This window comes from Molothrus aeneus, chromosome 3, assembly GCF_037042795.1.
Source record: "Molothrus aeneus isolate 106 chromosome 3, BPBGC_Maene_1.0, whole genome shotgun sequence".
Lineage (NCBI taxonomy): Eukaryota > Metazoa > Chordata > Aves > Passeriformes > Icteridae > Molothrus > Molothrus aeneus.
Genome location: NC_089648.1, coordinates 26,981,228 through 27,002,157, shown reverse-complemented (window position 1 = coordinate 27,002,157; position 20,930 = coordinate 26,981,228).

The following is a 20,930-nucleotide window of genomic DNA, read 5'->3' as shown; positions in this document are numbered from 1 at the left end:
TTTAGTAGCCAAAGGTCTGGGTGTCTCACGCAGTCTGGCCAGGTTGCTGCTCCAAGTCTTCACACACCGCCAGCCAGGCTGCTGCTTAATGAGAATTGCTGCTCCCGGGCTCTGCCAGCCCCCTTGGTGCAGAAGGTCAGAGTGAAAGGATCAGGCCTGCCTCCAAATCCCACCCGAGGATGACCTCCCTTCATTGGAGTGCATGAGAAGTAGGCATCAGAGCCTGACACAAGTTACAGGTTACACCAGGCTCCTAGCCCTCAAAGGGAAACCAAAGTATGGTCACACACCTGACTCCACTCAGAGGAGGCAATGCAGAGAAAAACTCTTCATCTTAGTTTCCACACCTCAGCCAGTATTCCTAGAGGTATTAATGAGTCATTTTCTGGAGTCTGTTTTTGAAAAAACTCTCTTCTTTCTCAGCCAGATCTATTCAGATGTGTTCTGGTTGCCCTCTAGATGGGAAATGGGCCCAGATACACAGCACTGAATCCCCCGAATAAACCTGCTCACACACCACAAAGCCATGCATGTAGCAGGTGTGTGGGACTCCGTCTCTGGGAGGCATGCCTAGCAAATGGCAAGAAACACAGGACAGACAGATCCCATCTAAAGGATCAGATGTTCATCTCATCAGTTCCCAGCCCTCCTCTTTTCTCCCTTGTAAACCCAAGGGATGACTTCTGAAGAGCCAGATTAATTTGGTTATATATGGCAGACACTCATCATACCTACAGATAAATGGAATTTCAGTATACTCTTGCCCACTTCCTTGCTGCTAACGTCACCACAGTGCACCATCATCTCAATATCAGAGCTGTCCCTACACAGCCTGTGGGTGGGATGGTTGGATACCAGGTCACATACTGCACAGGATAGCAGCAGTCCCACCAGATGGACTGGAGCTGCACAGATCAGAAAGGACACTCGTTATGTCAGTGTTGATCTCAGCCCTGGCCATGTGTCCTGACACTAATGTGGTGGCTGCATTGACAGAAATGAAACTCAGGTTACGGTAAGAGCCAGGCTAAGGAGGTGACAGACACAAAGAGTTAGGAGGAAGAGCTATGATTAGACCAGACAGATGGGTCAGGCAAAGTATGTTACTGGGAGCACTGCAATTAGCATCCTGACCAAAGGAGTTTTGTTCCTGCATTTCAGTGCAGGTTTGCTGCTGTCAGTCAGATGCCTTTCTGTGCTGTTCTTCAGAGAACATAGAAAAGCTCAAAGCTCAAGTACATATTAGAAACTTAATAGCACCATTCCCAAGAGATGTAGCACCTCGAGGATCAGTGTAACTGAATACACCTGCAGGGGTGTTCCTTTCAAAATGTAATCAGTCCCCTCATAATTTTATACAGCAATATAAGTGTAATCTTAAGATCTCCAGGTTTTACCCGAAGACAAAGGAAGTTATTTTCTATGAAGCCTGATGAAAATTAGCCAGGCTTTGAAACATTACTGGTTTGTATGGTTTCATTTTTATCTCCTTGGTTTTATGTGACTTTCTCCTTAAAAATATTTAAAAATTGTTAATTAAACAGAGCTCACTATTGTTAGATGCCACTGTCATGAAGACAGCAATAATAAAACTGCATAATTACAACCCACTTTATCTTCCAGCAGATTTTGTTCATGACTAATGGGTCGTGAACACAGGCAAGGCTTTTTAACCGAGGTGATAGATGATTTAAAGGCTCAAGGCCCATGTCCACAAAAAAAACCCAAGGTTCCCTAAAATGGATCTTGGGAGAAATCAACTACCTAAGTCCAGGCATGCAACCCTTAAAACCCTGCCTAATCCCCTGGGCTCATAGACTATGTCTATACCAGTAAATTAAACGTGCCCAGGACTGTTCTCTGGCACTGAGAGCCCTGGCACAGGATGGCTTGCACCAATAACATTAAACTCTTTTATCCTTCAAGCAAGGCATTTGGATCCAAGTGGTTGTTGGGAACGGCCCCTGGCCCACAGTAACTCCCTCAGTTGTGCCTGGGAATTGTCTGGAACAGTGTTAACTGGCACAGGCCAAAACCATGGCAAGAATAAATTAAATGGAATCAGCTATTAATTTCTAGACGATGGAGTCGTACTGCCCCAGATTTACTGATACAGACATAGCCCTAAAATCCTATTGTGTGGACATGTATTATCTATATATACTTATATACTGTCTATATAATATACATTTATGTAGAATATTTTGCATTCATATAGTATACTTACAGGCATCAAGTTTGGTCTGCATAGGAAGCATTTCTTGGCAAAAGTGTGACAGATAAGTGTTTATGTTGCTGGTTGACCAGCCAACAGCAGTCTTTCCTTTCAAGTCTCTCCATTCCAAGTGTCTCCATTCCAAGTGTCCCTTCCAGATAATGGGAATTTCTAGCTTCTCAGACGCTGCAATTTTATTGTGAATTATTGGAAACCTTTGGGGGAAATTTTCACACTGATTTTCACAACTGGAGTGTCTATTTGTCCATGCTTAGGGGTGTTTGCCTGGAGGTTACCTTCATTTTTTAAGGCTTCTGAGGCTGTGAATCTCTAACATTGTTTTATGTCTGTCTTGTACATAACTTGGCAATTCCCAGTGTAAAGCCCAGGCTGTGACTGAGCACCTTATGTCCACCTTGACAGACAGGAACCTGAACCACCAGCTCTACCTGCTCCTTGTGGTAAGCAACCCTGCAGCTCTTCAGAGCCTGAAAGCCCTTGCTCTGTCCTGTCTGCCTGACGTCAGGCACACGATGTCCTTTTGCAGAGACAACTGGGACATCCAGGGATGATGGGATTGGCATCATGGGACCATTCCTGTTGCACATATAGGTCCTTCAGTGTATCCCAAATAACAAAGTACACTTTGATTTCCCCTGGCATTAATAGCTAGTTTTCCCTAAAACTAGTCCAGCCAAGTCATACGGAGGCATAGGGTATTTATTTACAAGCTTAGCTGTCAAACTACTCATCTGTAGATAGGATGGCATCCTCTGTCCATGCAGTGATTTTGCTTCAGCAGTGCAACATGAGCAGCAGCCAGTCTTGACTTTTACAGGAAAGAGCTTCAGCTCCATAGTCAAAAGCCCATGCTTCTTAAAAGAAAACCTTTCATTCATGTCAACTTGTCCATTAAATTTAATCATGTGCTTGTTCATATAAAACAATATACTGTACACATCTTAGGTGCAGAGCACAGCCTCTGAAGGGTTGGGACAATATCCAGATGTAGGCTATATTTCACTATGCCAGAAGTGTCTGAATCAGCATGAGCTAAAACTCGCAGCCTTAAGACCTGACTGCCCACGGTGTGCAGTGCTGGGACACTCGGAGAAGGCTGCTGCTCTGTGCAGTGGATCTGTCACGCTGGCATGGCAGTCTGAGCTTGGAAAGCCTGCTCAGCAGGACCCTGGAGCTGACCTGCCAGGCCCACCAGCCACGCCAATGCCTTTCAACCAGCACATATATAATGGATATATGACCATCCCAGCAGGTACATGGGGATCTATAGTGGTCAGGCTGGGGAACAGCACCCTTCCAGCCGCACTTGGTGGCTCTGAGGGACCCGCAGAAGCAAAGCCCAGGGCTTTGTCTCCCACAGCCCATAGTGTGAGCGGGAGAGCACATCCTCACAGCTGGAGACCTGAGCCAAGAGCAGGAGTAATACGCTCCGTGACTGATGCCGCTGAGTCAGAAGGAAATGACCCAGGCGAGGTGTCCCTGCAGGAAGTGCCGCAAGGCAGAGCGGCAGGCGGGCACGGCCGGGCCGGGCCGGGCCGGGCGCCGAGCCGAGCCGAGCCGAGCCGTGCCCATGGCCGCCCGCCAGGGGGCAGCCGCGCCCCGCGGCCCGAGCCGCCGCCGGCCCCTGGGCCCGCGGGAAGGCCCGAGCGGCAGGGAGGGCCCTGTGGCCGCAGCCGGGAAGGCCCGAGCGGCAGGGAGGGCCCTGTGGCCACAGCCGGGAAGGACCGAGCGGCAGGGAGGGCCCTGTGGCCGCAGCCGGGAAGGACCGAGCGGCAGGGGAAGGACGAGCCCAGGCCCCTGTGTCCGCAGCCGGGCTCTGGCACGGAGCCCCGGGGAGCGTGGCCTCGGCCGCCTCCTCCGCCCAGCTCACGGATGCGGGGCTCGGGCTTGTGGCTGCCTTCACACACCCTCTTCTGAGCTTTCCTCATCCCGACGCAATCCCTTCTGGTAACAGTTGGGACATTGAGGCCGATTGCAAGACGCGTGTGCGGTCCCTGCCAAGATTTTCCCATTGTCGCAGCTCGCTGAGTTCCTTCCCCTTCCTCCACCCACCAAATCCTGCTGGGTTACTGGAAAAGCTGCACTCCAAATGTACCAGTGTCTTCAGGCCACCTATCGCATAAAGGGATTTTTCCAGGAAAGGCACATAACACAATCACAGCCATTCCCGACTTTTTTGCTATTTGAAATGTCTTCTTTTCCACTCCTGAAAAGGGGTAGTAACCTATTTCAACAGCACGAGTTACTAGAAGGGCAGTAAATAAATAAATTAAATTTAAAAATAAAGTTTGGTGGATCAGTAGTCTTTAAGCTCCAGGACACAGCCAAACCGGCCAACCCAGTCTGTATAAAACCCACTCCAGTCACTAATTCTGTCACTTCATGGTGACAGCCAGCATGTGTGTAGATTGCCTAGTGTCTCCTCCTCCCCAGAAACTTTAGGAAATTTGGGGGATGCACACAACAGGATGCAACAGCACCAACCAAACAAAGCAAAATAAAAACTCCACACAAAATAAAGAAAAAAAACAAACCACCACCCCCCCCCCCAAAAAAAAAAAACAAACTGGGGAGACAATATTCTCTAGGACTCAGAACAGTAAGAATCAAAATTTCTGTATTACAAGGTGAGTTTTCATTTTCCAAATCCTTGGTCACTTTTCTTAATCTCTCTGAGCCTCATAGTTTTCACTATAGCATCATTTTACCCACCTGCACAGTGGCTGGTGCATTCTGGTGAAGTCATTATAAAGGCAGGCACTTAATTACATGTTTAAAGTGACAATTGTATCTTTTTATGATCATGACCTGAAGAAAAACCAGACTGCCTATTAACTAGAGGTGGAGAACATTCCATTAATGAAGGCACGGAAGGCAGGACTGTGAAGTTCTTATTCTCTTTCTTAAGGACAGATTATTCTGTACTTCTGCATAAGCCAATTAGTTTTTAACTGCCTTGGCTCCCCAAACTGCAAAATGGAGAAAATGCATATTGTACAGAAGCAACATGAGATTTATTTCTTTATAAAAATAACACTTTCAATATTCTTGGAAATTTCCAGATAAAGCATGTCACATAAGAACAAAGTAAATAGGACCAGGAGCTTTTATCGTGAAGCAAGTAGGAAGTATTTTTGTCTTTATGATGCTGAGAAATATAAGGAATGAACAACCTTTTCACATTGTGCTTTTCACTCTCTTGCTGAGCATTCCCTGCTAGACAGAACTCAGAAGGACTCACATGTTTTTGTCTTAGCACATCAGACACAACCCTACAGAGAGCGAAATGCAAACAGAGAGACAACCAGAAGCTTTCTTGTACCATCAAAGAAGTAGAAAAAGGGGCAAGAAAAGGTGGCAAACCACAAAGTTTGCCCAACAGAGAGGCCAAAACAGGGAAGAGAAGTATCAAAAGCAGCCACAGGCACCTGAGAGGAAAGCACAAGTGAGTGGGAGGAAGACAATGCAATAATACAAAAATAAAGCCCCTGGCCCATTTGGGCATGTTCAGATTAAAGGGCAGGGGCAAGCCAGACTGACAACTATCTTGGAGCTCTTCCCCAAGGAGCAAGGCATTGGGTGGTTTTTGTATATAATAAAAAAGCTTTAGGCATTTCTGTTCATGCCAGCTCCCTTTATTGAGCTGGCATCTTCCCCCAGGATGGCTTTCCCCAGCAGCCTTACCTGAACCCTTAAGGCAAGGGCTGCTTTTTCCCTGCCCACAACAGCAGTGAGAGACAACATCCACCACTCACACCTTCCCCCACCATTGCCTGCCCCACTAGAGCTACCAAGATTTCTCTGGTTTTGGCCATTCTGAGGACAAAAATCACAGTGTTTAGTCACATCTTAGGCAGTCTCTCTCCCCACACTGACCCAACACATGAGACCCATTAAGTGATGCTGGCCAGCTGCACTGTATCCTCACAAAAGAGCTCTCCAGGGGCCAGCTCTGCACACAGTACCTGTAGTGGTGCAAACTGGAAAGGCAATTAGGAAATCTCCCTTCTGTCTCTAACTGCAGCAAAGATACACACATGGGAATACCCTGGCATGCTTTTTTAATGGCTCTTAAAACATTCAGTTCTTTCTCTGCAATTCAGAGTCCTCTGCATCCCTGTAGCACAGCACCCACAATGTAGGTGGATTCAAAGCCCCTACCCTTGCCTAAAACTTTTCTACAAGAAGTCATCCTCACAGCCCCACTCATCACCCCTAATTCAATTCTCCTCCAGTTTTGGCATCTTCCATGCACTTCTGGAACCTCAGGACTCCTCCTTGTCTGAGACCTCTCAATTTAAGAACAGGCCCTGTAGCTTTGCTTTTCTCCACTGTATTTGTGAGCTACAGAGAGCTGGACTAGTGGGAGCCCCTGGACTCCAGACTTGAATCGCTGGGAGAAGCAGAGCAACCCAGAAAACACGAGAAAAGCTGATAGCACTTCAGGCTTTTTGATGCCTCCAGGTAGCAGGAGTGTGATCTGACCCCATCCTGCTTGAAGAATCTCCAGCCAAACTGCCCACTATTCTTTAATGAGAGGCACAAGGCAGAAAGGACACAGCCTGGTTTCTCCCAGAAGCTCACCAGGTTGATGGCAGAGTGCCTTTGGTGTAAAATGATGGGAAAAGCCTGAGAATCACAACTGTTATTTCTCATGGCTCAGAGATTCACTAGGAAAAACTGGTCCCTTTGCTTTCCTAGATCTGAGGAGCTTAGTTTGACTCCAGAGGGATTAAAGGTGCTGAAATGGGAGGGAGGGAAGGATCTTACCATTAACAAAGGGCTGGTTGCAAGTCTGGGGAAGGAGTATACTCCATCATTAAGATATCTGTGTTCCCTCTGGGAAACCTTTGACCTGAAGTAAGGATCTGAGTTCAATGTCATTCTTCAGGCGGTAATTAAGCAGAAGGCTGGTGGAGGAAGCAATCTCTTCCATCTCTCTCTCTTGCTCATGTCTCCATAGACATCTTGGACCATGAAACAAAAGTCTTTACCTGTGCACAACCCTTACCGATTGCCAAGTGTTGGGAAAGCTGTGACTTCAGGAACTGTTAAGAAAAGGTCACTGAATTGCTAAAATCTGACAGCATTTCCATCACATCCAAAGCACAGCAGCCAGTTTGCTCTCTGCACCTCCTTCCCTAGCTACAATAAAGTGGGCAGCCCAGCAGTTAATGCTGGCAACTCAGAGTAATTGAATTTGCACAGGGCCCATTTCCAGCCCTGCTATTGTGCAAGTCTGGGAAAGGCACCAATTCTCCCTGTGCTCTCTCCCCCACCCCCCGAGTGAAACAAAGCACCCATCAAGCAGCAGGCTTGCTTGTCTGAATGAATTAATAGCTGTAGAACAACCTGAGTTCTACACAGGTCCGTCAAAGCCATTATGAGGACTGATGCTGGCTATCACCCCCTGGTTCAGAGAAAAAAAAAGGCACACTGAGGCTACATCAGGCAACTGCAGAATGACCCAGCCTCAGGGAGAAATTTGACATCATGCAGATACCTAACAGTAACATTTATCAATCAGGACTTACATTGACTTGACTTGAACCAGGCAATCTGGACTTTGTAGCCATCCTCTTAGCTCCCAAGGCCCGGAGCCTTAAAGGATTTAAGCATCTAAATAACATCAGCAGCCTGAAACCTAAATACCTTTGAAGAGCAGGGCCTCAGGATTAGCCTGCTAACCAGAAGAGTCTAGCTTCATGCCACTGGGAACACCAGCCCTGATGTTTCACCTGATACTTGCAAAGAGGCAATTGAGGATTGAGAACCCACCTTGTTAATTAAAGCAGGGTAGTATCTTCCCTCTTAATAGGGAGATATAATCAATGTTAATCTTCTGGGCGTGCTACTAAATATCCAAAAGGGATGTTTGTTTTGCAATTTTCCTCTTCCTTAATGGCAGGCAATGGTAGGCTTTTCCCTGCCCTGCACAATCAGCCACCCTGCAAATCACAGCTATAAATATTTTGGCTTATTTGATAGCTGTAGCATTTCAGCATCTTTCAACTCGAGCTTCTCCTGAACCATTATTCATTGGTCCTCATGGCAGAGCTTTTGAGCTGATGTCCTCCTGTTGGGCTACACATGCTGTGAGCTCTGTGTAGACTTTTCCTCATGCTCTGGATTTCCAGCTAATCCATATCACATACCTGAAGGAGTAGCAGCAAAGAAGAGCAAGTTCCTGCCTTGGGCAACTCAGAGAAGATGCAAACCATTTGCCTGAACCACCAGGCAGTGCAGAGATGTCCAGCTCTAGCTGAGGAAGATGCATTGGATGGGGAGGCAGGGGAGGCTGAAAAAGCAAATAGGGAAGGAAGGGAATAGGATGGGTAGTCAGGAGAAGGACACAGGGAAACAAGGCAGGGGAAGGCAGAAGCAAGAAAGTCAGGGGAAGGCAGAAGCAAGAAAGGCAGGATGTCTAGGAAGAAACAAGGTTTGAAATGAAGGAGGGGGATGACTGGCAGAGCCAACATGGCCTAGAGTCAAACGTGAAGTCTAGCTGAGGAGCCAATGTACCTGGAAGAGTGGAGATCATGTGGACAAAGGCAGTTGTGGCTATGGATGGAAAATCAAGTTATTGATACACTTAGATTCCTGCCAGCCAAGTCTTAGCTATGGGAGCAGTTCTGGAGTTGCTAGACAGTGGCTTTAGCAAGGGAAAAAAAATATCTGCTTTTTACAATGGGGCTTGAGAAATCTCAGATACATGTCTGGAGAGGACATGTCTAAGGTGACTGGAGAGGATGAAACATTGTAACTTGGAGATTTCTCCTACACATAATGTCTGGGAGACTTGAGCATAGTTTGTTAGTACAACAGCAGCAGAAGGTGCCATTAGTATTTCTGGAGGAAGAAGGGTACAAAGGGTGTGCAGAGAATATGGATGGATTGAAGGAAAAGCAAAGTTGGTACTGTTGTTCCTGCCCTCTTGGGCAACCATGGGTGAATGGCCCAGATGAAGGCAGATTTGCTGCAGGCATTACAGCTAATGCCATTTTAATTTCTGACATGTCTGACTAATGGAAAAAGATTTAACATGTATTTATTCAATGTCACTAACAATACTCCAGCAGATATGGGGTAAGAAGGATAGGGCTGATCAATGGGGGAGGGTGGAGAGGACCTGCACTTTTGTAGAGACTGAAATGTGATGTTTACAAGGGGAAAGACTCTCTCCCAGTAACTGCTAAGTATCCTCTGCCATGAAAACCTGCTGTCAAGTGTCATGTCAAATCAAGGAGACTATAGACAGAGACTGAGAGAGATCTTTTTCCTAAGAGTAGCCCAGTGGATGGAAAGTAATTGTACTGCTCTGGCATTGCCTGAACTTGACAGGTTCTCACTAAGAACAAATATCCTTTCCCTGGTAATGAAGGAAAGGTTTAATCTCATTTCACTCCAGGTGAGTATTTTCAGTACAGTGAGTCCCTTTGCCACTGTTAGCACTCCTGTGTTAGCCATGAGTGGTCTTCTGGCAGGTTTTAATCTATTTCACAAAGTCTGTAGGAAATGTGAGGCAGTAGGTCAGATGAGAGAGCAACTGGGTGCATCATTTTCTTCCCCCTCCTCCTATGCGTTGCAAAGCAGGTCACTGGCTCCTGTCTTGTGCTTATCCCTTGTCCCTGCATGGGGAGGCTTGGATCTGCAGTGAAGGGTGGCAGAGGACCTTCTTGCCCCCAGGCTGGATGCAGCCTTGGTGTACAGAGTGTGCAGGCTGTACAGATCTGCCCCTGCTTCCACACTGTGTGACATGGAAGATAGGCAATACACCATGGCTCCCTGCCCTCCCTTGGTGAACCTGCTCTGCCTTCTGCTGAAATAACAGAGAGGATTTAACGCTCCCTGGGCAAGGGGTGACCATGAAGTCCTGACTCCTCCAACCCAAATGGGATTCTGGTCACTAAATCATGAAACAATAGGAGGCTTTTTTGCTCACAGTATGCAGCTCTGTCCCTTATGCTTGCTAGAGATGGGCTCACACAAAATGCTAAGATTCAAGCGTCCATGAGCACCAAGGGAATTCAGATCCAGATTAGACAGTGCTTGGATGCTTTGGTGATTGGCACCTTAGAAATTACATAGATAGACAGAGCACAGTGGAAATAGATGGGACTTTGCAGCTTTGGCTCTTCTCTGCTAGTTATAATTATTTAAGATGATGTTTCACATCACATTCAAGCTCCTGTGCAGATAGCAGCGGCAGAGAACAAGAGATCTCTGCCACCTAGGAGAGGATTATGTGGATATGACAATGTTCAAACCCACTGGGCTCTGCCACGCTGCATTATTTAAGCCCAGTAACCAAATTTAGTAACCAGCCCCTGAGGCGCTGAGAGAAAAACACAGCTTCCAGAGCACCTTCTCTGCAGCCCTGTTGGCTTCCTCCCTTAAAGGAGCCACCAGAGCTTTTCTCTGCCTCCCTCAGCCCCACCAGCCAGGCCTGACCTCCCACATTGTTCCCACAGGAGTGCCTTGCACAGGTGTAACACATGACCCAGGTACAAGCTGTCACACACGGTGTGAAGCCTTGGGAGCCCAGTGCAGAGGTAGCTGCATGGGGAAAATGAGCCATCCCAGCTCCAGGCCTTCAGGATGCAGGGCACAGAGGCTTCATCTGTGCAGGGAGGTGTGAGCTCGGGTATAGACAGGACAACCCTACAGTCAATGCTCAGCCTATGTGGACCACTGACTGCTTCCCAACTGTAGTTCTGTTTTCTGTATCTGTGTGTACTCAGGCTCCTAGTGCTACCCACTCTGCCCAGAACTGGCTCTCACCTTTTTGGGAGCTCTGCAGCACCATCTAAATCTGTGCATAAGCATGCCTGCTGGTAAAGCGTGTGGACAGAAGCAATTCTGGACATACTAACAGGCTCAGACTTGTACTTGGGTGAAGACCTGTCGTGTCTCCCTTGCCCACCAAGTGCTGCAGATGATAGAGAGAGGTGAGCACAGCTCTAACTCTCACCAGCTCTAGCCTCCCTTCAACAGCAGAGCTTTGTCACTGCTCCACAATGTCACAATGACAAACAATGCCACTTGTTAACCAATTTTCAAAAGGACTAAAGCCAAGGGAGACAGGGAGGCTTGGGCAGACCCCCTACCAGCGTCTCAGACTGTAGGTCTCTGTCTTGTGTTCAGTGAGCAGGTGCTATGCCACAGCAAGCCCTTGACTGCCCAATTAGATGGGAGTGCCCCAGTCCATGTATGTGGCCAAGCTCTCTGGAGCAATCTAAGGAAAGGAGAGGTTGAACAGGGTAAATATTTAACTTGTGCTGTGCCAAATGCAAACACATGTCCACTGTGGTGTTTGTCATCACAGGGCCCTGATCTCATATGTACACTTGAGGAAACACAGCTTAACTCCCCACTGATTCCAGCAGAGCTGGCTTGAGAGATGCAGAATTTACCTTGGCATGTGAAGGGGTCATTTCAGTAAAACCCAAGCTCAGCCTCAGGGAGCCATGAAATAGTGTTGAGACCTGCTGGTACCGTAGGTGACTCCTGCCACCACGGCTATTAACTGCAAGGCGTATCCTCTCCACCCCAACAATCGGACGCCACTGCCTCTTAAAACTGTCTGCTGTCTCTTAGATCCCTCCCTGGCCTTCTGCCCAGAGCCCCAGAGGCAGAGACAGAGACTGGTGTTTACAAACAGTCTTTTAAACCGTGTGTGGATTGAGAAAAAGGAGCAAGCCCAGCTGAATGGCCCTGGGAGGGGCAGATCTCTTCAGAGCTTGCATGGAATGTCTTCCAGAGCCACCTTTCTTCACTGAGAAGAAAGTTCTTCACCCAGCTCTCTCTGAGCTGCAAGGACAGGGAACAATGGCAGTAGTAAGAGGGCTCTCCAGAGAGGGCTCTCCAGGCAGTCAGGGCACCTGCCAGATGCATCTCCTGCGAGCTGGGCCTCTCAGGTTGCTACCATGCCAGGAAGCACACAGCAACGCTGATCATAAAGACCAGCTTTGCAAGGAAAGGAAGATTTTGGGGTAACAGGGCATGAAATCTCTGCCATCTTGTGCCATTCCCAGACGCCAGATTGTGGGTATTGAGGATTGTTCAGGCTTTTTGATTTCTGTGCTGGTGGTATTGTTGTTTATGCAACTCTCAGCCTGACCAAACTCAGAAATGGGTTATTTATCACATACCTCGAATGCCATAACACATATGGCCTATTGCACCAGTGCCCCCAAGCTGCCCCTACCCCACAGCCATTTTATCTGTAAACCACAAGCTCTTTCCCGGTACTCCTATTGTTCAAGTGACCAGCAGGGCCTGTACCAGCACTGGCCTCTGGCGGATGGTCCCAGCAAGCAGGCGACACCCAGAGTAAACTGAATTCTTCTCCCTCTGTGAGCCCCTGTGCCCAGTCAGCTCTTCCCTGCACAACACAGACCCCCAGCAAGATGCTGCAAGTCTGTGCCAGCAAGGCAGTACTGCTGCCATGTGGACATTGGTCCTTGGAGAGCTGTCCTCATCCAGCACAGGACTCCAGACGCCTGTCAGCTGCTGGCTGGCTCCTGCTGCGCAGTGCTGGGTGTGACACCCGAGAGCAGGGTCATTTTCTGTAAAGCCAATTTATTCCAGTCCTTTTTGAGGTCCTTCTTCTCCCCCTCTCCAGGGGGAAACTCTCCAGCAGTGCTGTTGTGGGAGAAGTTACTCTGCCAGAACTTTTTAAACAGCTGCCCATGGGGACATAGTATGCTGGAAAAACAGTCATTTAATTCTGATGTGATCACTTCAGTTCTCGAGCCTGGCTTTTTCCCTCCTTCCCACCCTCCCATCCACTGGAAATTAGCTTGCTTGATTCAATTGCAAGCTCTTTGCAGCAAAGATGAGAGGGCTGCAGCGTGCCTTGCAATAGCCCAGTGCTCCTCACTGCTTTAAACCAGTGGAAAAGTGTGCAAAGCCAGTGTGTGGCCTGCTCTTGGGAAGGGATGTGACTCCCCAGCCCTTTCTGCGGACCCACATGGAAACACAACTGTAAAAATAAAAATAACAGTTCTGGTGAGAGCACAGCTAAGACTTTCAGTGGCCATGACTAACATTAAACCACTTGGCAAAGTGCTTCTCACTCTCTGCCTTTCCTACTCTCTAGGAACCTCAGGACGGGCATAACTGGAATCCCTGTCTGGGAAAGGGGAGGACAAAGAACATGTAGATGCCCAGTCTGGGATTTCCTACAGCTACTGCTCACACCAGGCAGACAAAAGCCACGTGCAGCAGCTCCAAAAGCAACTCACAGGAAGGGAAAGGCGTGAGATTGTTTGTGTGAAATGTATACATCAGGACTGGCTGAGGGCAGCCCAGACCTCTGCTTCCCTGGAAGTAGAAGCAAGGCCTGGGGTTTTGCCAGCAGCCTGCTGCCATCCAGCCTGCTCCTATGCTAGGAGGATTTGTGTGCAGCAGCAAAGATCCAGTCAGAGGAGATTTTCAGGACGGGTTGCTTGGCAGTGAGGGATGGGGTGAGTGGGCATAGAAGAGGATAAACCTGTAATGTTCCTCAAGTGCGGTACAGAAGCAGCCTCAGATTTCCTCCTAGGGCTCAAACTTACCTTGGCAGAGCTCTTATCTGTGCTCAGCCACGCTCACACACAGGGGAAGAGCCACCGCTGCCTGGTGCACCAAGCCCTTCCTGGGACTGCAGGCTCCATTCTTCCTCTGCCCTGATGCAGTTACAGCCTTCCTCAGGGCTGAGGTGGTGGCAGCTGAAAGCCACAGCAGACACGTGGATGCAGCAGATCCAGACAGAAAGAAGCTGCACTCTGGCACAGGCAACATGAGGCAGTTGCCAGTGGGGGAAACTACTTAAGGGTTAGAAATCTGCTGATTGCCTTTACACAGAAGCAGGCTCAGGTGGCAGAGCCCTTGTTGAGTAGTTGAGCTTTGTCCTGTCTCTCCTCTATTCCACAGAGCACGTGCCACTGGTGTACAACCCTTCACTAGATGGCTACACCAGCCATGGCCAGTCATCAGCTGCTGGGCAGCAGCCTTCCTTCCCAGCCAGGTATCCTCTCAACAACACTAAACTCCCTGAGAAGGAGGGAGCAGGGGAATAGCGCTCTTAAAGCAGTCTGCCCTGTAAATCATGACCTCAATATTGTTTGTACTTAAATCCAAAAGCAGGAAGAAGACCATCCTCTTCATATTTTTTTGTGGGCAGTCAATAACTAACCTCTGGGACCCGGCTGCTTACGAGAGAGAAAATTTCTGAAAGACAGCAATAAAGAGGACGTGGGTGCAGGGGGAGGAGGAAGGCGGGGAGGGGGAGAGGAGGGGTATGTATGTCACAGCTTACCTCAGAGCCAGAATTAGAAGCTGGGTAAAAAAAATAAAATCACAGCAGGAAATAATGTGTGGCTTAAAATAGCAACATCAAATGGGAGCTAGAATGGGGAGTGGGTGGCATTTGAGGTTGCTGCTCTGTTCCTCCCTCAATGGCAGGGTGATTAATATGTCTACTCTACTTGTATTTATGTAACAAAGGGCACTAAAGGCCAAAGCTGCATTTTCACCAACACTGCAGGGGAGTCTGAATCTTTTCTTCTCCCCATAGCATTAAAAGGGAGGACATGCACTTGTGCTTCCTGCCTCAGAAACCAAAAAAACAACCTTAAAATAATCCATGCTTCAGCACTGCACACACAGTTACATTTCCACTGCTTGGCATGGTGGCACAGAGACCTTTAAGGCTTTGAAGGCATTCCTGCTGTCTTTCATGGCTCCCCACAGAAAAAGCCTGTTCCCAGAGAACACCTGTGAACTTGTTTGGGTTGTCTCTGGCCGGAGGCTGCGCTGTAATAGCAGGCAAGGTACCACTACAAGTTACTACACATTTTCATGCTAGTTCTCTGCATTTGTAGTGAATCATAGATCTCTGAGATGGGTCATCCAGTCCATTTCCTTGCCAGCACAGAATTGTTCCCAGCCACGTACTTCAAACCCTCACGTTTCTCTTGGGAGACAGTGATTCAGACTGATCACTCTTCTCTTCACGCTTTGTATCCTGAGAACTGCATTAAAGACTTGAAAGCACTCATGTGTTTTGATAAGAAAGGGATGTTGTTCTCAGATGCTTCAAGAACTGTTCAACCCACCACATCACTGTTCAGTGATGAGTGGCTGCAGGATGTATCACACTTGTTTTTTAGACTCCTCTGGACTAATAAGCAATGCAGAGGCCTGCACAGAACTTGCAGGGAAAAGTAGGAAAGCATCCCAAGGAGTGCAGGAGGCTTGTGTCTCAGCTGGCCACATTCAGCACCTCTCACTCATCTGAAAGGCCATGTGCTGCCAGAATTCCCTTTTCTCAGTGTCTGGTCCCCTCAGAGAGCAAAGGCAAGAGCAAAGGCCTTCCTTCATCTCCACACACACACAAGCCTCCCACCGCTCCAGTCACTACTATCCAAATGCCTGCTTGCAAGTATCTGTACGTGCAAATAGCTTAAGACCAAGTTTGTAGTGTGATAAAAACCTGCTGCACGGGCCTGATCCTGATATTCCCTGACATCAGCAAATATCTTTGACATAAGCTGGGCCATGCTGCTGTTGGAGGAAGGAGAATCTGGCCCAGATCTAATGCAAATCTTCCCACAGGCAAGCAGAGCAGCACGATTTGTTTAAACATGGCATGCTGGTGGCTGCAGACACAGATCACTCCCAGCAACTCCATAAACATGAATAATATCCTGCTAGTTAAATCCAGCCATGGTAAATATCCTCCACCATGTTATCCCTCCAAGCAAATATAGTACCTGCATGGAAGAAATTCCTCAGAATGTTTCCTGTCTGGAACTGAAGCTTGCCAGGGACTGAATTTCCTGTGAGGCTACAGTTGGGAATGCAAAGCAAAGAAGCTAAGAAGAAAATGAGATGTTACATATTTGGACCTGCTTTACACAGATCCTCCTAAGCAAGTACATTTCCCCCCCCCCCCGCCACCCCCAGTTATATAAAAATGAAGCACTTGGATTTTCATATATGGGCTAGGTTATTTTTCATTAAGCATTCTTATTTTTACCCCACTGCCTCCCTCTCTACTAATTTTTTTCCAGCTGCAATTCTGTGACTTACACATCCTGAAAATGAAAGAGGTTGTTTTTGCCAATAGCAAAGTGCTATGCATCCTTTCAACCATCTGGAAATGGATTTTTTATTCTTCCCCTCTCCCAACCACACACGCACGTGCACACACACAACCGAATCTTTGTCTCTTGGAATCATTTCCCACACCAAAGCTGATGGTCATTAAAAGAATTCAATAAAAAAGTTCCACAGGCATTAAGAGGCCAAGAGAGGATAAAGGGTGACTTCCTGGGCACTTGTTCTCATCCAAACTGCCACCTCATGAGGAAGTGATGAATGCAATGGAGCATATGGTTCAGTTGTCAGAGATTAGGAGGTAGTTTTTAAGGCTCTTGCGGTTTTGTCCTGTTTCTGCTACAAACCTCCTTTGTCACTAAGAGCAAGCTGCCTACCTGCTTAGTGCCTCAGCTCCCCCTAGCTGAAAAGAGAGGTAGACATTTTAACTCTGTGTGATGATCAATGTGTTTGCGTTTGTAACGTGAGCTGATCTCCAGAGATGAAAGAAGTAATCTGAAGTGAAAATTGCCATGATAATTCTGTGCTGAGCCTAATAGAGTCAAGCAGGACACTTTGGGAGCCAGAGACTAGACTTGATCATCCCTTGCCCAGAGGCAAATGTTAAGTGAGCCATGTCACTATGCTATCCAGATGACTGCAGGTCTGCAGGAGGAAGCAAAGAAGAGCCAGAGCCACACTGACTGGTACAAACATGCTTATAGTGTCCAGCTGAGAATGAGTAACAGCTGCTTGCTCATCATCCTGATTTCTGTCACTACTAGTGTTTCTGAATGCTGAAGTGTCCCAATGCTGTGACTCAGGGCTGTGAGTCATGGGGCTGTATGTCTCCACCGCATGGAATCACTCACTTGCTCTCTGATGAGATTGCAGAAATCACAGATCATCTTGGGTCTCTTACAGTGGTAAGTCTTAAAAATATAGACAGATATTTACAAACACATCCAGAACAAAGTCATTCTGTCTCAAATACTGTCTACAGGGGATTTGTAGTAAAGCTCAATTTCACATGCACATCCCACCCAATAAATCTAGGAAAAGTATAAGTCTTTTTTTCCTTCTGTAGACATTTAATTCCTATATCCCCAAAGCTCTAGCAAATCTGGGCTAAACAGGATGCAGTGCAGGTAGCACTCAACCTTTTGCTTCCCCTGCTTTTGCCAGTCACATTTTTAGACCTGAAGTTCTGGCACTGTGGTGACACAATGCTTTTTGGCATTGTATCTACCTGTCCAGGCTCTCCAGCATCCCTGGTAAGGGAGCTTTGATCTAATGGCATTCTCTTAACCTCAGTGATAGGCACGAGTTGCACACAGGGCTGCAGTGTGAGCCCTCTCTGAGTTGGCTGTCATGACCTCAGAGAAGACACCAGAAACCCCCAAGGTATCACCAGATCTGTGCTGACCACAGATACAGAGCAGGGACAACTTTCTCATCTATGGACTGCAACACCAACCAGCTGCACATTCCAGAGCTCACCTCCAGTTTCTATAAGTTCTCTGTTGACACAGGTGCAGCTGAAATGGCCACCACTTCCTCTTGAGATGAGGGAGCAGGGGCTCACCTCAGCGCTTGACCTCACCGGCTGGGAACCTCCTGCACTGTCCACCTGTACCGCACCTAATCAGTGGAGCGGTGTCCCCACACTGGCAAGAGTGGGATTGCTGACACTCCTCTGGTGGCAGCACAGTTTGTGTTGGCAAAAGAGTGTTTCTGTTGGCATATGCCTCTTCCCAGAATTGATTAAGTCATGCCTGTTTTTGCAAAAATCTCTGCAGCAAGGTGTTTTACTGGTGTAAAGATATGTAAAGAATCACTCTGTTTGCTCACAGCCAGTCTGAATCCTTCCCACAGAAGTAGATAAAAGACTGCATTGGCAATCTCCCCAAGTGGGATTCTGTGTGCTGGGACAGGCTGAGTGCACTTCTATGTCTGAACTAAGGCAGACAACCAACGAGACCCATACTAGGAAAGCAAACACAATGCTCTGAGCACAGGGACTCCCAAGTGATAGGAAGTGACTTCAGCACACCAATTCCTCTATTCCCGTAACTCTCTGTGGGTTTGCCAACAATCCTTATCGTCCTTGCTGAGAAAGGAGAGCTCTGCTAACTGATTACATCCTGCTTTCCTTACTGTGGTCAGTCAGTTGCTGCATACCAGAAACAGCTGGTATGATTGATAGATAAGCACGTGTCTTGATGGCTCTGTCTGCTCTAACCACATCTATCCTGCGACTACAAGACAGGCAGCTCTAAAAAAGAATGAAACAACACACAACAGTTTTGTTACCAGGACTAGTTTTCTACAAACACTAATGCAGGGGATATTGACTTTTCCCATATTTCCTACAAAATACTGTAGGTCTCCATGAAGGGAGCCAGGATGGTCCCAACCCTCCCCATCAGCCCCCCAAAGCAGGACACCCCACAGCCCAACAACCCCTGCACACAAGGCAGTTCAAGTGCTGGACCAAGAAGGTGCTGGACCAAGAAGATGCTGGCCTCATGACCCCAAGTTATCAGGTCCCCTGAGATACATCTCTAAACGAGGATCCATGCCCTGAGCTGACAGGGTCGGGTCTAACACCACCACCTGAGACTAGCCAGGAAATGTGCAAGACTGGACAGGAAATGTGCTCTTTAAGGACAAGCATGAATGCATTTGGAATTTTACCCCATTTTGATTAAAACTCTCTGCACCTTGAGTTCAGCATTTTTGGATAGCCTGAAGGCATTCTTCAAATGCAATAGCACAGTTAAGTAATAAAATGCCTCAGGATCACCTCTACTCCAAGCACACTGCCCTCTTTTAAGAAGCACATCACGGCAAAAGTCATCTCAGGCCAAATTTCTCTTCACTTTGAGTCACAGGAGTGTCATCAGAGTCAGAGATAGCTCAGTTTGTTAAGTGAGTAGAATATGGACAATTTTATTTTGGCTTTTGTCTTTTTTTTTCTGTTCTAGTTCCTGGAATCTGGTTAGAAGTGGCCCTTCCCTCGCTCTGAGCTCACGCTTTGAGGTGGGCAGAAACGTTCATGTAGCACCTTCTTTGACCTTTCTGGTACTGAGATGCCTGTTGTTGCTGTTTTTGTAAGTTTCTGAGAAGCTCCCACAAGCCCCTGTCCCCCCCATCTCCTGAACTGCATCTGCAGCATCCAACAACAGTCCCTCTGGAGGGCAGCGTGGCTCTCTCAGTGACGACACCACACTCTTAATTTGTTCCAGCCTGTTTCACACTGACATTTTAGCACTGACGTCATCAGCTGCTGAAATTTCACTGCTGCTGCTAAGAATAACAGCCCTCTTCATCCTCCACCTTACACCAAATAATTATTTTAATACTGTAGGGATCTAAGCTTATCATTTCTGACACAAATCAGGCTCTGGTGGTTAAAAGAAGTAGTAAGAGCAAAGCATTGCAGATGCTTTTATGTTCTGTCAGCCTAGGACAGAAAAAAAAAACCAACACAAAAATAAAAAGTGTATTGCTAAGTTGTAGGAGTGCTATAAAAAATGAACAGGAAAAGCTCAGAGTGATTTGTTTTAAAGCTTCTTTGTCAGACAGACCTAGGCATTGTGAATTGCTTAAATAGCCTAGGCTATGGTCAGCCCCTTACAATACCCCTTCAAAATTCTCCAAGGCTTTGTACCTTGAATATTTGCTTATCCTGGTGCAGTGCGAGCATGAAGTACTGCCAAATCAGAATTTCCCATTGACTTTGGGGCCTGAACCAAATCCCATCGATTTCTGTGGGAGGATTTCTATTAACTTGAATGGGCATTGAATCAAACCTAAATTGGCAGTGCTGTGCACCCATTTGGCACAGTGTAGCTCTCTGCATAAGGTAGAGAATCAGGTCCAAAGACACTCCGAAATGCTTTAATTAGGAGCATTATTGAGGAGAGCAGGCTTTTCCATCATTAAGCTGATAAACTGAATTTGTTCTATACTTTTAATAGCAAAGGGTCAGATTTTCAAAGACATTTGGTCTAAAGATGAAGCTGAATGCTTATAGGTTTCCAAGAAATGTTTTAAAGCAAATCAGATGCTGAGAGGCCTTTCAAATCAACAGTTTTCCACACTTATTTATACACTTTCAGAAATCCTAGGAGCTACCAATTGGCCTTTCTTGTAGGCTTATAATCTAATCAGAAGTTTTGAGATGAGCATTACCTGCAGCCAGGTCTGTTCTCCAGTTGCTGGTGAGGGCTGGGCCCTTGCAGGCACAGTGTGAGCAGCTGCACTAACTGCACCAACTATTGCCTACAGGCACCTGCCCCCGATGCCCCCCAGTCCTCACAGAGGGAGAATGGCACCTCTGTCGGGCACAGCAAGCCATGCACAGTCCCTTCTGGGCAGGGGTGACAAAGGCCTCTCAAACCCAGACACACAGAGGTCCTGGAGATGTTATTTTCAACCCCTGCTGGGGAAGTCGGTGGCTAGCACAGCTTCCGCTCAAGAGGCAGAGCTGAACCTAGGCAGACCAACATCCTGGTTGGGATGGAGAAAATGCTCACAACTGCTTTGTTACTGCTTCCCCAACAACTCTGGGGTTCAGCATCACTTCCTGTGCTGCTGCTGACCCTCT